Below are 16574 nucleotides of genomic sequence, written 5' to 3' on the forward strand. Positions count from 1 at the left end.
ATTTAATTGGGCTTGATAAGAGATCTTCAGCATTTAAGATGTTCGGTTATTTAGACTTCTGCATTAACGTATGGTAATTTGCTTGAAGGACATAATTTTGTTGGGTCAGCCACTTTATAAAAAAAATCGGAAAAAATCGGGAGTTCAAATTTCAGTTCATTTTAATAACACTGACCTACAAAAACTGACAGAAAACACTGCGCAGGCTCAACTCGAGGGGAAACATGAAGTTTGGGGTCCCCAGAAACAAGCTTTCTCCAAAGTTTGTATGGAGAATTAGGGCGGTTCGTCGCCGTTTGCTTACAAGCAAAAATTGCATGCAATATGTGGGAGACCTCCACTGTTCGATGAATATGCGATGGTCATTTGCCAAATGACGGGATGAACTTTTTCAATGAACGAATGAACACAATTTTGTGTTAGTGTGCGAGCGTGAGGTTTTTACTCTCGCGAACAGCATTATGGACTCAGATGAATCCGAAAGGAATTTTCTTATTGATTTGGTGTCTTTTGTCAAATTTTAGGTAAAAATGCGGAAATAAATAAGGTGACAATCTGAGAAAAATATTAATTAAACATTGTTTAACTAAAAATACGTTAACAAAATATTTTTAAATTTCAAAAGGCTAGAATTGAATGATCGGAAAGATTTGTGCCAGAAATGTGCCGAGAATGCCTAGAAAACTCATTGGTCGGAATTTAAATTCAGCATGTTGCAAGAGCATTACATTTTTTTTAATTCACTGAAATCCTCACAAGCTCTCAAAATACAAAAAAAAAGTAAAATTTCAAGCAAACGGATGATGTTAATTTCTTAGTTGAACGGTAAAATATAAAATGTAAAAATTTCCAAATTTTCAAGATGACATATTCCTATAAAACAATTGTGGTCTCCTTAGAACCAGCTGTAATATTAAAAACTAACTTAATCCACAAGTGTGGTTGATGCCTTTCTCACTCCTACACAAAAATGGATAACACAAAATATTTTAAAATTGAAATCAATGGTTAGTGGGTCTCGTGGCGCAGGGGTAGCGGCTTCGGCTGCCGATCCCGATGATGCTATGAGACGCGGGTTCGATTCCCGCCTTATCCACTGAGCTTCTATCGGATGGTGAAGTAAAACGTCGGTCCCGGTTTCTCCTGTCTCGTCAGAGGCGCTGGAGCAGAAATCCCACGTTAGAGGAAGGCCATGCCCCGGGGGGCGTAGTGCCAATAGTTTCGTTTTTTTTCGGTTACCAAGTGCGCAGCAAACATGATTTTCGGTATGGTGCCAAATAAATCTTAGTATGATCCGGCATCAAACAATAAATTAATAACATTTGAGTGATCTTTACTTGATTTACCAAATCTTCAAACTCATATGGATCTTAAACTAGATGGGAAGTTCAGAGGATTAATCCGGATATAGTTTTCGAGCAAATAAGTTAAATCTGGCTTAAAAAAAATATCACTTCAGTGATCATAACTCGAGACAGGGTTGCCAGATATTTAAATAGAAAGGAATTGTGATACACTAACCCAAGAAAAATCAAAAAGACCTTATTTTCATTGCAATATCTGAGATCCGGCATCTAAATCCCAGCAGGTATACATGAAGGTGGGTCTTCGAGCTTTCTGAGAAAAGTTCATTTTTAGAGCAGGATTATAGAATTACCTCAGTGAATAGAATGTGTCAAAAAAGGCCGCGAAGCCAATTATTCCATTTTCAATTAAAAATTCATTGAAATCTCTTTTTTTGCTTATAAAAATAAATTTTATAGCAGAAACAATATTGTAATAAACTGCTTATACACACGGTTTAAATTGGTGGGTCAAAATTAGTACCCTAGATATTCACAAATTATTTCGCGATTTTTAAATTTGTATTTTTTGTTTTATATGAAACGAAGCAATTTTGCATCATTATATTTTCCAGACAAATTTAAATATCATCAGGTCATCAGGGGTGACATTGGGTCTGGGGGGTGAGATTGGGTCATACAAAAATGCTGAAATTTGTCACCCCTGATGACTGTACGTAAACTTTACAAATTGTTAATGTATGAAATTCTGTATCATAAGAAGGGATTTTATGATCGATTTGGTGTCTTCGGAAAAGTTGTTGGTTATGATTAGAACTCAGTAAAAAAATGAGTAGACCGAAAAAATCAATTTTTTTATTCAACTTGTAATCACTGAAAGTTAAATTCAATTTTTTTACGATTGTCAATTTTTTTAAATTGTTTTTTAGGAAATTTTGACATTTTTTTAAATACTTTTTAAAGTAAAGCCACCCCTGAAAAATATATTTTTGGAATGCTGCTTCTAAAATTAGTTTCTGAGATACAGCCCTACAAATAATTTGTATCGATGAAAACGAGCTGTTCGAAGTGTTACCAAATATGCCTGTTATATTCAACTGAAAATATATCGGAAACTATTGGTTCGATTTTCAATGTTAAAAAATGAAAATTTGTGAGATTTTCTGATTTTTTCAATGAAAATAATTATTAAATTAAAAAAAGTGGTCTAAAATATTAAATGTTCACAATAGGGACATCTACCCTATAAAGCGATTTATTTATAAAAAAAATCTCCCTAATCCTTCTGTAGCTTGGGATACTCTAATCATGAAAATCAAAATTATTCGTGTGTCAATTTGAGGATGATGATTTTGCTAAATTATTTAAAATCACGCCAAATGATACCTCTTGAAATTGTTTGGTTTTTCTTAAATCTTTTCATTCAAAATAAGATTCGCCTTTTTACACCTACAAATCCTCCTCATTTTAATCCCTATTCAAACGGTTCCCACGTGTGTGTGGATGCCACATTATCATGAAGCCGCGGTAGGACAAGTGGTAGAAAATTATCAAACCTGTCTGTCGAAAGTGAGTAAGCAAATTCACCGCTCAAGAACAAGCGAGCGCAGGTATTTCGGCAGCACTCATCCTCATTGCTGTGAGTACAGTTGGATGGTTGTTTTTTTAATGATCTTCAGTGACTTTGTTGATTTTTATTCTTTTTTTGTTGTGGTTGCTACTTCTACAGAGTGTGTGTTTCACCCCAACATCCGCCTGGGCCGTGTCAAGTGGCGAAGGTGCTTAATTCATTGTTCTAAATGATTGCTATTCTTCAATTATTCCTAATAGATGAGGATGATTTGAAAGAGAACCCCGGTTTGTGATATGATAGATGACTCACCAGGACTGGGAGTAATAAAACTAGTCAAGTACCTATCTGTCCATCGTCTAAATTAGTTTATCTGCCGGACAAGAACACACCTCCCGACGTGGTCGAGGCAAAAAGTAATCTTCCAAAACATGACCGGTAAAAACACGTTACACACATGGAGGAAGCAAAAAGAAGACGAAGCAGAAGGGGCACCTCTTTCAAGCTGTCTTGTTTGAGGAAATCCCCAGTTTGGCCACTCAGCAGACTCATTGAGTGCGGTTGAATATACCCATTTGTATGTTTTTCTTTGGGCAATTCAAGTGGAACCATTCGTGAAGTATTTTTAGCCGTGTAAAAAACACTGAAACGCAAAAAACAACTTGCTAGAATTGTTTCCCCCTCGGAAGCAAATGTTAACGATCGGTCTACGATCGCAGAGATATTATTTACACCTTAAAGGTTAAAATATTTACAATTGTTTAAAAATAATAGCTAAACAGCGGAGGGAGGGTGGTGTGAACAAGCCTATCAATTACCAAACAACGGCTGGGTTAAATATTAAAATTAGACCCACTTAAAACCCCAGTCCAAATTACCAATTCCCCCAAAGAGCATAACTTCAGGCGATTGCCCCAGTCAAAAATCGAACGCGTGTACCGCGCGGGGAGCCTAACCCTAGGGGCGTGTCGCCTGTCACGGTTGGCGGCGCTTTCTAATGAGATCATAATTTTTCCTCTTTCGCAATCTCAAGTGCGGGATGAGAAAGTGGCTCAATTTGAGGAGCTGCGATCTCAACCGGAGGATTGCAGTTTTTTTTACGTTTCTTTACGATTAATAATAAAATTAAGAAGGAGGCAATTTAAGCGGGTGAGTTGTTTTTGGGATAAAATTTTACGGCCTCAGATATCGATGGGGGGGGGTTCGATAAGTTGTGAGTGGGCTGATGGCAAATCAAATCTCTTCTGTGAGAAACGGTAAGCTTAGCCGGGATTAGATTGCCATGGCAGGGCAAGGTCGAGGCTGATGGCATGAAATAAAACGGTGTACTTTATTTTGAACATTTACTTTACGATTTGAAGTGAGATTCTCATTCCTAATTCCCAGGGCTGTGGAGTCGGAGTCGGAGTCGGAGCTGGAGTCGGTGGAGTCGGGTCTTTTTGGGGACCTGGAGTCGGAGTCGGAGTCGGAGTCGTCAAAACTCGTCAAAGCTGGAGTCGGAGTCGGAGCCGGAGTCGGCTAAATTTTAAGAGCTGGAGTCGGAGTCGGAGTCGGAGCCGAACATTTCTGATAACCTGGAGTCGGAGTTGGAGTCGGAGTCAGAGTTATTTTAAATTCAGCAAAAAAATTTTTTTTTTTCAGTGCTTATATAAAACAGTTTAATTTACAAAATTTCTTATATTTTTGATTGTTTCTTAAGTCGCATGCACTGCGTTGCTATTTTCTCATTTTTTTATCAGATGCCATTATAATTTTGAAGCTATTTATTGTGATTGGAAAGCTCTTATTGTGTAATTTCACTAAATGATAACCTGTTAATCCCCTCTTACCCAAGTATGTTGTATCATAACTCAAAAAATAATAAACAATATTGGTCTTGTACACGGAGAAAAAAGAGTACCAAAAGTCATGGTACGTTTTTCAAAATCGTACCATGGGATTTGAACTCTTTGTTCGTGGTTCACATTTTCATGAACACTTGTTCACGATTTTGGTAACTCTTTTTTCTCAGTGTAGTCAGAAATATTTAATTGATTCTTGACTGCTTCGTTTTGCCTATATTTATGTACACTTTCAATTCAAGTTTGACCAAATTGAAAGTTCTTTCTGAAAAAAGTACACACTCACATCATCTTTTACCACAAAACCGAATGTCTTGGAGTTTTTTAGTAAATGTTTTTTTATGGAAAAAAGTTACGAGGCACATAAAAAGATTTAAAAAAATAATCACTGTTTTTGGAAATCGCAAAAAGTCACTGAAAGTATAACTCTTCCAACAAATAATCAACGATTTATAACAATCTATTACTTGGAACTCAACATGCATATTTTGTTTATAACTAAGTACAAAAAAAAATCAAAGTGTTGCATTTAAAATAATTGACACCGGCAAAAAAATTCCAAAAAAGTTGCAACTAATTTTGAAATAATCATTAAATATATCTTAATGTTTACTGTTTCTCTACTAAAATTTGCGAATGGTGATCCTCAGGCAATCTATTTTGATATCGTTGCAAATTATCGTTGAACAAATCTCAAGATTTCAGTACCAAAAAGGAACTTATAATAAAAAGTATAGAAAAAATAATAGGATTTTTATTTATTTTTCAAATACCATTTAAAAAAATCAAAATCAGCATATCCAGAGTATTTTTTTTTTTTTTTTGAATAGGTTGTATAAACATATGAAACTCATTTGTTTTTTGGACCTTTTAAAAAAACTGTAGATATTATTCACCGGTAAGAATTTTCTCATGCTGTATATCCAACGCCAATATGACGGAACGATCATTCATAAAGCTTCGTTTGAGGAGAAGATTAAAGAAGTATCACTCGCCTCCTTTGATATATATAGAAAATTTTAAAGTTCAAACAAATAAAAAAAATCCTAGGTAAAATATTTTCTAGGTTCCGAATATTTGAAAAAGACCCCGTAAGCGTCTTTTCCACGAAGAAATTTTTTACATACATTGATTTGTGGTAATAATGTCTGGCATTTACGTCTTAAAAAAAATCAATGGAGCTTTAAAAAATAGTTTCTTTAAAATTGTTATTTAAAAACACGGTGACTTTGATAGTCACTGTGCTTCTTATAAATGTCAGCCTAAAAGTGAGCAAGTGAATTTATATGTTAAATCGATCATTTAGGCTAGGTGTCTTTTAATGATTCATTCAAAAAATAACAATTTTATATTTAAATTTATTAGCTTTGATTAAATTAAATGTAAATTTACTTACAAAACTGTTCTTCTTGAAATGCCTTCAAAACTGAAAATATTTTTTGATTTCTGTTTCAATAACGTATAAAACTTGTAACCTAGAAACTTTTTTTCCGTTTTGTGATTCGAACAAATTTTCCTTCAGAAAAATATGACACTTAGAGAGAATTTAAATAATCCTATTTATCAATGTTCTAAAAATAATAGTCAACTAACTTTTGAAATATTTAAAAATATGTGGAGTTGGAGTCGGAGTCGGAGCCAATTATTTGTTGTAAGCTGGAGTCGGAGTCGGAGTCGGAGCCGGCTAGAGTTGGTAGGCCGGAGTTGGAGTCGGAGTCGGAGTCGGTTGGAGCTGAAAGCCGGAGCCGGAGTCGGAGTCGGAGTCAGCGAATCTCAGAAAGCCGGAGTCGGAGTTGGAGTCGGAGTCGTTTGAAATATGACCCGACTCCGCAGCCCTGCTAATTCCTAAGATGATTTATTTCTTTAAAGTTTTTTTTTCACATTAAAATTAATAATAATTACATATCAAATGATGTAAAATCAGTTGAACATGAAGTTGTCATCAATATTTTGTAAAATTTTCGAATAAAAGGAATCATGAGATTTTTTTTAACTTCCCGAAAACACATTTACACACATTTTTTATAAACATGAACACAAATTTGTTAAATGATTAATAAATCTTTTTAACTTAAGACTAAGTTAGAAATCACCAACTTGAGAATGGAACCTTTGAAAATCAATAATAAAGTACTTTTTGATTGTAAATTTGATTTTACACTACTAATAGAGCAAATAATATTTCACGTCAAAAATAGAATCTTCGTGAAGTATTCTCAAAATATGTCCAAACTTGCATTGCTTTTGGAAAAGCTCAAAACACTCAAAGCTAAAAGTTGCATTTTTGTCATCTTGAACATATCCAAAAATGAGTAACCAAACCAAAAAAAATCATCTGGAAAATGCAGATATTCATCATTTTTAATAAATTATTTTGTTGGTGAAAAACAAAGTAGGCCGTTTCGTCATCCGTGAATGACAGGAAAAGTTAGCAGTTTCACAAAGAAGTTGCAAAAAAAATAAGTTTCAATTATTTTCAGTTTATTAATGGCACTACTTATTTAATTGAAATTTGTTGCATATATCTTCCTCACATATTTTGGTTTTCTATGTAAAATTATCATAAAACCCAAAATATGACCAAAACTCGATTTTTTGACACTTTGGTTCAATTCTGAGGGCAGATTCAGATTCAGCGGGCAAAATTACATGGAAAAACATATATTTGGACACATTTCGAATTTCGTTAGGGTGGTCCCTCCTTTTTCCTTGAAAATGATACATTTTCAAATAAAGATATCTCGAATTTAAAGAAAAATACCCCTACGATATTTTCTGCGTTTGTAGTGCTAGATCTCCCCTTTTAGAGATAATTGAGTTTTAAATTTGCATCTTTTTTACCTTAAAATGGCTGTAACTTTTGACCCTTAAGTCCAAATTGACATGTCAGAAAATAAAAATGTTCGTTTTTTAGCTCTAAAAGTGCTCGGAATAACACTTTTCTCTAAAACTTAACTCTGAATTTCTTCGTTCAAAAACTGATTTTTGAAGGTTTGCTCAGATGCTTTCTATAAATTTGGTCGTAGAAGGCGTAGATTGCGAGATAAAATTTTGGTTTCTTTGAAAAAGCTACTTAGATTGGCGAGCCCAACAACTTTTACAAGACAAAAAATCCCAAAAATGTTCCTGAAAAGTTAGATTTTCAAAATTATCCTAATCCTGAACTACCCTAGTTTTGTACCAAAACAAAAGTTGCCCTTTTTCATTTGCAATAACTCTCCTGAAGACACCAAAGCTTCAAAACTTCACATTTTTTTTTTTTTTTGAAAATCAATTTTTCACTTAATTTTGCGTTCTGGACCATTGCGCAACTGTGCAATGGGTTAATCTCAACTAATTTCGCTAAAAATTTGCACAGATGCTTTAAATAATCCAAAAAACCGTTTTCCCTTGTGGAGCAGGAGATCATTTTTTTCTGGGCACCCTAGGGGACATTAACATTGAAAAATATTTTCAACAATCTACATTTTAACTTTTTAACAGTTGATATCTATAATAATAACATTGGCATTTTGTAACATCTTTATGCTTCGCGATTTTTTAAATTAAGTTGATAATTTTATAATTTATCTTCGCTACATTAAGTCAAGGTTGATTTTTATGTTTGTACCAAAACTACTTTCATTTTCTAAATTTGGTCCTAATGAAAAACACTTCCACAATCTTAATTAACACTAACGGTCAGATGCATCTAAATCTAAAGGTAAATCAAACCAAAACTATGAGCAAACCAACACTTGAGCGTAGAGGTGCTAATTGGACAAGTGATAGTCGATAGTTGAAATTTTCTATTTCCGGATAATTAATTGAATAATATTTCCAAATTAGAGTCAAAAAGTATCATTATAATATTTAAAATAAAATTAAGCGCAAAAAACATCAGAGCATGATCTCACTAAACGTCCTACATTCATCAGAAACCTTCCAACCGGAATTCCCTTTTCATTCCCAAGTCCATCTTCGTTTCAGTGTTTAATTTCGTTCCACATGAAATCCAACCGAATCGAACAAGCAGCAAACAAAAAACCCTCAAAATAATTGTCAATCAATGACCACCCAATTTTTCAAGCAAACCGCACTTAGAAACAACAAATCCACACACGCTTGCACACGTGCCACCAAAGCAGGCCAAGAGAGCGCAAAAAACTAAGGTAAACAAAGCACCTGCGCCGAAGTCACCCCGATTAATGAGAGTCGAGAATCGAGTGGCATGGGGTGGAATAGTAGGCTGGCAAAAAAGCCTCGTAAGTGACCGCCACATTCATTCGCTGTCATCGTGCGATCAATTTGCACAGGAATCACCAAGGGTAGGTGGCCTACTGTTGACCTTAAAATGTAACTAAATGGACTGCGCTTAGACTGACTTTCTCAAATTAGTGAGTCACTTTCATTTTCTTTTGTTTGCAATTGTTAACAAAAAACAAAAGTGGCTCAATTTTAAATTGTGCCTCATTTTCCGCAGTTGAAATTTGGCAAGTGCCACTCTTTCCGCTCAAGTTGCTTTTGGAATTTCCTGCCCGATCGAGACACAGAGAGATAGACACTTGTGTAACTCTTGCTCATTAAGGTGCTGTTGATCCACCGATTTGGAACCACGCGCCATCATGTTCAACCACCATGAACTTCTTTACGACCATCATCGAGGCACCACCACCGCCGCCGCCAATGTGACGTTTGACCCCTTCGTGTTTTAATCAGGTAGCTAAAATCAACAACAACTTTGAAAAAAAAAGCGAACGGAAAAATACGAGCCATAAGTTTGTCACAAGCCGCAGCACGTTGACCCAAAATCTTACCCAACCGATTGGATCGGTTGGCGCCCTAGTAACATTTTAGGTTTTAAGTAGGCCATAAAAGCCTATTTAGGCCGTATGAGGGTTTCCAGAACCATGATAAAACCTGTAAGTTTAAAAATGTTACTAGGGCGAACTTCTTGCGAAATCTTTCATTTTGACGTAACCGCCCGGCGCGGTTAAGAGCCACGTTTTTGCCAAATTTCGAATTTCTCTGATTTTTTTATTTCATACTATGTCTTCAAAGTCGCGACGATCACCTGCTTTTATAACTACGGTAGCATCCCGATAGTTTGAACGAAATATTTCAATTGAAATGATCAGTGTACTCTTGGTAACCATAGAACTTCTCTTAGAACAAAAGCAAAACATTTCATTTTCTTGCTTTGAATTTAAAAACGTCAAACTAACAAACTGCTACTGTACCACTATGTGTCACTTTTGATTTGGCCACGATCGCTAACTATGCTGCGGCGTTCACACTTCTTCGGCATTCTCATCTGTAAACATTAATCAATTCAGGGGACATCCACTAATTAAGCAACACTTGTTTTATTATTAATACAATTTAAACAAACTTTCTCCGCACAAATTTTCTCACCGAATTTGCAAATTCAGCATTTTATGAATGACCCCCAGCAGTGCGAAAAAAAAACATCACGTCACAGACTTAGTGACTGAAGGCTTATGTTTCACGGTGTACGATCTAACTTTCGATTTCATGTGGTGCGTCGCTCTTAGCGTTGTCTTCCTAGCCGGCACCCACCCCGGCCTACTCCCACCAAACCAAAAATGCTGAAATCTAAAGCATGGGAAAACCGGTTCAACACTTTTTGGCATTTTAAGTTATTACGAGATGGAACGTCAACAATGCACCAGATAACTTAAGTTCGAGCTTAAGTTGCTCGGACTAGTTTTTTTTTTTTTTTGTTGGTTTTGTTGGGAATCAAAAATAGCCTAATTGAGTTTTTTTGCGAGCGATTGTTTCAAGATGAAAACCAATACCAATAATTACAAATAATTACCGAAAAAAAAATATTTTTCACTGTGTTACACATTTAGCTCAGTTTAAGCAAAAAACAAGGTTTGATAAGAAAAGAAAAACAGACCAGCATAAAAATTCAAATATTTGCCAATCTGATGAACTTGGCCTAACCGGTGTGCGTCTGCTCTCAAGTGTTGTTGAAATTGTATGACATTTTTAAGCGTGCTTATTTCGGAAATTTGACTTGCAAAGTAACATTTAGTTTGCGGCCAACAAAAAAATACGCCCTCCTCAACCTTGATCTGATTCCGGGGTTCAAAACTGTGCAAATGTGCTTAATAGGATTTTAAGTTTCTAAAGGCTGTTCAAATGCAGTTGATAAAATTCGGTTTGAACAATTTTTAAGGATTTCAATAATGGTCATGGCCCGTGATCTCATATCTCACTTTTTAAAAATTTCAGGAATTTAAACCTTAAATAACAGCTAATTTAATAACTATGAATTTTTCTTTTAATAACAGGCTCGGATGAAAATAAAATAAGTCAAAAGTATTGCGCAATTCTCACTAACTTGGACTTTGCACTAAATTATTGCTATTGATCGCACTACTGCGACTTGTCAAACTGGCTTGAGAAATTTTAATTTTCTCAAAAATGATCAAAGCGAGCCGATGTTGCTCACCTGTCAATCGTAATTTTAAAGTGCGAATGTCCAGTTTGGTGGAAATTGCGACTGGAAATGTAAATAAACAACTGCTGGTTGCCTAGTTTTTGGAAATTTTGTTGTCAAAAGTGCGAGAGAAAAGTGCGGGCCAAATCCTTGGTACAGTGCAAGGATCAATATTTTACATAGTTTTTTCCTTCAAACAAGTCTCCATACAAAATTAAGGAGCTCTTATTTTTCAAAAAAGGCCTATCAGCATAGAAAACATATAGCGCATAAGACCTTCTGAAAAAGTACTCTAGAATTGTAAGTCGCGATAACACCAACTTAAAAAATGCAGCATTCAAAAATGTAAAAAATCCCAATTTCAACGTCACGTAATAAAAGAACGCTTATTACGTGACGCTGAAATTTGGATTTTTTACATTTTTTTTATTTAGAAAAAACGTGGTTTATGGATGGTCCCTAAAAAGAACACTTATTTTTTAAGGAAACAAATAAGATAAAGATAAACTTTGGTCGTATTTTTCAATAATAATCCCTACTTTTTTTCTCAAAATATGTTTAATATTCAGTAATAAAGAGTGACAAAAATGACTTTATTGCGTGTATTCAGGAGCTTGTTTTGGTGGGCTAATTGAGCCTAAATCCCAAAAAAATAAATAAATAAAAAAGCATAAAAAATTAAATAACGAGCCATGGTTTCAACATTTGAAAGTAAAAAGTGTTTTAAAATGCGTTGTACACCTGTCCAGTTATTTTGCAATCATTAGTTTCCAAAATAACTGAATATTGGCGAAACAATTTTTTTGCGAAAAAAAAAGTTTTAATGGTGCTGTACATCGGAATATCATAAAAAATCTAAATATTTTTAAACCACCCCAAACATGCTAAATATGGTTATCAATGCAGAAAAAATGCATTTTACATATTTTCATTAAAATTTTGTTTTTTTTTTTTGAAAAAAAATTGTTTTGTCTTAAAACAATATACAAAAATTTGCGTAAAGACCTCGTGTGGTTTCTGATGTTAAAAATATTCGTATTAGTGACCAACTTTGCTCATAAACGTCATTTTTGTAAAAAATATATTTTTAAGTGAATTCCAGGTAGCTTATGTAACGTCCAATTAAGCTCAGATTTGGGACTTGGGCTTACCAAAACAAGCCCTTGAATGGCCGCAAAAATTTCATTTTTGTTACACCCTAACTCAGTAATTGTTGTGCCTCAGTGAGAAATTTCTGGTCAGTTTTGCTCGAATTCTAATTTTCGAATTCGACCAAAACTCAAGCGAAAGGAGAAACTGTAAATAGACTACAGATAATGATGGGAGTTTTTAAAATGTTATCTAATCTAATCTTATATAATCTAATCTAACACAAGAGCAGGCAAACCGAAGAAAACATCCTGAAAGAACTTGTGGTTAAATTACGCCCCAATTGCAGTACATCCGAGTAACCTCGAAAATGTAAAAGCAAAAACCAAAGCGGCCAGTCCTACTGCGTTGTGTTTACCGCAGAGAGGATTCTGAGAACGGATCAGATTTCACAGAATCTTCAGAGGAGGAAGGATCCGAGTTATTTAGGCGTGGTGTGTATGTTTAAATTTGAAAATATTTTTATTTTTAGGAGGGAAAAAAAATGTCGTAAAAAAATAGATTTTTTGAAAATATTGTTTGCAAGACAACCGATGAACACGATTTTTAAAACACTTTTTGACTGAAATATATAAACTAAGGCAAAAATGGTTTCAATCTTGATTTTTGTTTGGCGTCAATTTAATTTTGACCAAAAGCAAGGGACATAAACTTTAAAACTTAAAAACAAATATTTTCGTCAGCCAAAATGCATATTAAATTCTAAAAAAACATAAGAAAAACATGAGATAAGAGAAGTAAAGTTTATCGTATCATAAGAGTGCTCAAATAATCTCAAGGAAACGTGCAAAAATTTGACAAGTTTAGAGTTGATCGTTTCTCCCTTTCAGTCACGATATTTGCATTGAAAAATAGACTTTTTTGTGTAAAAAAAAACAGTTTTAAGGGTGCACAGCAACGAAGGAGTTGTTGTCTTCTTATTCCTAAATTGTCAATCTTGCGGACCCAACCCTGCAATAACGGGATTGTAAAATTATCAAACTTTGTTGTAAATTATTTTGTGGACAGTACTTTAGGGGATGAATAAAAAAATATTTCGATAGTACCCGTAGTTTTAAGATACTAAAATGTCTGTAACAAAAATCTGGCTTAGGTTGATGTGCACCGTTAAAGAAAAAAACATCGATTAAATTTAAAAAAAAAACACTTTATTTCATTTATAATTAAGCCTCAAACAATTCATCAGTCAGGCACTATAGCTTGGCATTTTTGTCCACTACTAGCATTAAAAAAGGTAAAGATTGTCAAATCCCGATTTTTATACATTGCGAAGTCATCAAATCGATCAAGCAACAGATTATCGAATATAACAAAAAAAGACATTCTTTGTGCTAAATTGTAATGAAAATAGTTTTAAATAGTTTACGACCTAATTTGTCATGTCCTTGTCTCTCAATTAAATTCACATATTTATTTAGAAGTTCTGTTGATCGCTCAACAATACGAATTTACACAGCTTAGAATATAGGTGAAATTAATATAGTACTCTTTTGATTTTTTTTTAAGTTGAACTTTTATACACTTATTAAACAATCTGTGGGCCAAAAATTCAAAATTTGCTGAGAGTCTATAAGTGCCCAATTTGATTAAAAATACAAAAATAAACAAAAAATAATTCAAATTAAATTTTAAAAAAAAGTTCACTCTAAATTGTACGCATTGTTTTCTATGAAAATTTTAGTTTTAGCAATAATTATTTTTTGCACCTTGATTTTTGGGATTTTTTGAAGGAGGTGGTCGGGCAAAAACTTGAAATGAAATCTTCATTGGCCTTATTTCATTTTGATTTAAACGCGCTTTCAGGGAATCGCCAAATTAAAAATAAAATCAATGTAATTTTTTGCTCCCTGTGTTTAATTTAAACGCTCATCTCATTAAATGAGAACCCTAAATGAAGCAATAAAATTCCAAACACAGTAAATTCGCCACATCTGATAACTCCAAACACCGAAACCAATGTTTCCAGTTTCCTAGTTCTCAAAAAAACCCTCGTTTCCTCCCTCACCTCCATGTTTAGTCTTCTTCTTCTTTTTGTACAGATTTCACAGTTGTTTTGCCGAGGCTCATGTTTCGGCTTCGGCTGTTATTGTTTATTTACGAGCATCATCCCCACAATTTGGTGTACCCTTCTCTCTGAATCTGCAACTATTTTCCGGAAAAACAAGTTGACTGGTGGCTGGCGGCGTACAACGGAAATAAGTCGCACCACCAGCACCGAAAACAGGAAATTGAATCATCGAGGGATGTTGTTTCATCGTTTTTTTTTTTTTTTTTTTTTTTTTGGAGGAAAGAATATTTACAATGAAAATAGAGTAGGATAGGAAAATTAATATCAAAGACCAGATTTCCCAAACCCAAACTCGATTGGCATGCAAGAAGTCCAGCTTGCCATAAAGTCAACGTTCCACGAAGAACTTCTCCCCGTAATCCAAAGTCAAAATTAAATAAATCCCACCTTCCTGCACGACGCCACGCCAATTCTCACGTTCTGACGATTCCTGCCCAGCTGTTCTGATGAGATTCGTTTTACCGTGTCGTCGGCCACGTGCCTCGATTATTATCCACTAATCCACTAAGCTAGGGAGGGAACGAGGGAGTAGATTGCAACTCCGAAAAACTTTGCCACGATTAAATCTTCTCCATCGTCAATCCAATCTTCACCATCATTTAGCTACCAACTTCCGACGTTATTCAACGACTTTTAATTTAACGACATTCACTAAGTTTTGCTTTTCCAGGTACTCAGGGATTCCCCCATATCGTTAGGAAATGTGTCGGCTTTTTATCTCCACTCTGTTGTAGCAATAGAAACTGAGATTCACTGTGCGCTTCGCGCTATTTAATGGGTTTCTTCCAATTGAATTAGCTTCAATAAACGACTTTGCGCGACACACAACGATCACAACGGTCTGGCATCACTGGTTCTGAATCTTTAAAAAAAGAAGACACCACACTTTGCTTCCTCCAATCAAGTGTAATTGATCGGCTCTCAGTCGCTGGTGTAACAAACCAATAAAAACTCGGAATTTCCAGTCTCCAAAGCCATCGCGCGACCCACCGTACTTGGCCAACAGTCCGTCCGAAGGTCAATTTCCCAACTCTTCAATCTCGGCAGAGACCGATCAATTCTTGAGCGCGCAAAAAAAAACGTTCCGAAACTCGATGGTCACCACGCTACTTCAACGGCCGTTGAGCAGTTTTGCCCCCCTCGCGGTAGAGATGCCCTAAAGAGTAAGCCAACGCCGACTTGGATCCACGCGCGCGCTACTCCAAAACACACCTGTGAGATGGTTGAAAGTCCGCGCTGTACTGAATGTTGATGTCGGAGCGCGTGGCGGCGGCGGCGACTGCTTGGATGGTTGACTGTGAATGGAGTTGCGTTCATTCATGGGAAGTTCATCTTCGATGAACCTCCCTCAAAGCAGACCAACTTTTTGCGAGGAAGCGCAATCGTGTGGAATGATGAACAGGAACTGTTGCTGCTGATGCGATTCTGGGTGGTAATTTAGCGAGAATTAAACTTTGATCCTTCCAGGTACACCACCCCAGTCATCAATCAACCACTGGGACGTGAATGAATTTCCGAACCGTTGAAAAGTTATTCGCGCTCAAAGTGATCAACAAATTCAAACAGGTTTTCCCGAAGGTGCACCTTTCGGAATGATTCGATTCGATGAAATTACCCCTAAAAGTTGGCTCCAACTTCAAAACAGTCTACCTTCGGGGGATTTCTCGGAACAAATCTACCGAAACCGAAAGCAATTCTCGAAATGCCATTTGAAACAGCAAAAAAAACATCAAAACCGCCAACTGACGCGGGGTGAATTTTCTGGATGAAATGAAGATATTAGATGCTTATCGCGGGGAATAGAATCTATTTTTGCATCAAGCGCCGACAGGCGATTTCGGAGCTTGCATTTCACTTTGCGCCACTGGAATAGTGGCTGGGAGCGAAAAGTGTAACTTTAGAAACGGTTGACGATTCGATGGTTTCGGGGTTTTTTTTTCGATTACAGGGATTTAGTTATGGAAAAATATGCCTGTTTGAATCGAAAAAAATAATAATAAAAAGATCAGAGGGCAAAAAAACTTTTTTTTATTCGAAATTTTAATGGAGATAAAAGTCTAATCAACTGAAAATGATTTGAAATGCATTTTGCAGCGTTGAAAATTATATTTAGCAGGTTTGGGCTGGATTAGAAATATTTTTTTTTTTGCAAAATACTAATTTACAGTACCACGAAAAGTTTTTTTTTACAAAA

At 35.3% G+C, this 16574-nt stretch overlaps 1 protein-coding gene across 2 annotated transcripts in view; it reads right to left on the reverse strand.

The window, feature by feature from the left end:
- Positions 1–15609, reverse strand: part of LOC120432295 (pyrokinin-1 receptor) — a 52424-nt gene extending 36815 nt beyond the window's left edge. For both annotated transcript variants that reach the window (XM_039597482.2, XM_039597481.2), the window contains exon 1: positions 14768–15609. The gene's annotated coding sequence lies outside the window, so the exon portion shown is untranslated. The remainder of the gene's footprint in view (positions 1–14767) is intronic.
- Between the last annotated feature and the right edge of the window lie 965 nt (positions 15610–16574).

Source organism: Culex pipiens, chromosome 1 (genome assembly GCF_016801865.2).
Source record: "Culex pipiens pallens isolate TS chromosome 1, TS_CPP_V2, whole genome shotgun sequence".
NCBI classification, from domain to species: Eukaryota; Metazoa; Arthropoda; class Insecta; order Diptera; family Culicidae; genus Culex; species Culex pipiens.